Source organism: Ipomoea nil, unplaced genomic scaffold (assembly GCF_001879475.1).
Source record: "Ipomoea nil cultivar Tokyo-kokei standard unplaced genomic scaffold, Asagao_1.1 scaffold0322, whole genome shotgun sequence".
In the NCBI taxonomy this organism is placed as follows: domain Eukaryota; kingdom Viridiplantae; phylum Streptophyta; class Magnoliopsida; order Solanales; family Convolvulaceae; genus Ipomoea; species Ipomoea nil.
In genome coordinates, this window is record NW_017616750.1 from 593,638 (window position 1) to 595,271 (window position 1,634).

The following is a 1,634-nucleotide window of genomic DNA, read 5'->3' on the forward strand; positions in this document are numbered from 1 at the left end:
GTATGCATAAATGCACCACACAGTGTTCGAAAATACACTATTATGTGTGGTGTATTTTTTTTTGTGGTGCATTTTTTGACATTTCATTCTGGTGTATTCTTGAACACTGTATGATGCATTTATGCATACCTAATGGTGTATGCCGCACTGACCGCACGGGAAGACCTATTCTCACATGAACCAATATATATATATATATATATATATATATATATATATATATATATATATATATATATATATATATATTCATGTAAAAACATGGCTTAAAATACAAACGTGTGTACATTTCTGGATTGTTGGATTTTTGGTATCTAAGGTTGTGATTAGTTTTTATGATTTTGTGTGCTGCCCGCCTGTGTGCACTGTCGTTCATGGATGTGTGCACGCCGGCAATACTGTGGATTCACACATGTATACTACATTGAATATGTGCAATGTCGTCCATGGATGTGTGCATACCCACATTTTGGTGTGTGCACGGTATATGTCGATGTTTGTATTTTAAGGGTGTTTGCATGTGAATGCAACTATATATATATACACACACACACACACACACACACACACACACACACACACGGGAGAAACTCAAAAGTCACTACTCGAAGATATGCACTGACTAAATCTCACTCATATCTAATAATATGCAAACCATATAGGAAAAGGTAAACCGTACTAAAAATACCTTATGCGACGAGCTCGACTAAGATTGTATTGTTAAGAATCAAAATCATGATGTTCAAGTATGAGAATCATGTTCTACAAACTTGATCACTCATTTTGAGGCTTGAATATATATCTTGCTCACAAAATGTAAAATTCCTCCCACACCTCTAGAGCCCCTACACTCCGGCTTAAGAGGGTACTAGAGAGATAAATCACACTAACTTAACATCCAATTAGGTGAGAAAACCAGAGTTAAGTGCCACAAGGAGTCCATCAAATTGGGTGTAACTCCGATATTACGATTACATACCATAGTTCCATCATGTATCTTTATCGACAATCTACCACTTAAGAACTAACTAATGTTTACTTAACATGTCACATGATGTTTACATTAAAAAAGAAAAATGGCATGTACTATTAATTTAATTACTTTTTTAAGTTCACATTTCTAGTTAGTATTAAAAAAAAATAATAATAATAAGAAGGTCCAAATTGGCTACTGAACGTATGGATGGCAACGGAGTGGGGCGGGGGCGGGGAATGGGATCCTTGAAATGTCTCCCCATTTTCTGTCCCCGTTCCGTTCTATTGCGGGGATGGAGAATTATTTTCATCCCCGTTCCCGTGGGAATTTTTCGAAGACGGGGAATCTTCGTCTCGTTTTTAATTTATGCCTATTAAAAAGAACTAATATTATACTTGAAACAAGATATATATATATATATATATATATATATATATATATATATATATATATATTCAGTAATCTAATTTTAGAATATATATATATATTCTAAAATTAGATTACTGAATATATATATATATATATATATATATATATATATATATATATATATATATATATATTTTAAACTAAGCAAACTAAGAGGATTAACTACAGAAGATTAACATTAACTATAGATTCACTACAGAAAATTAACATTAACTATAGATTAATTACA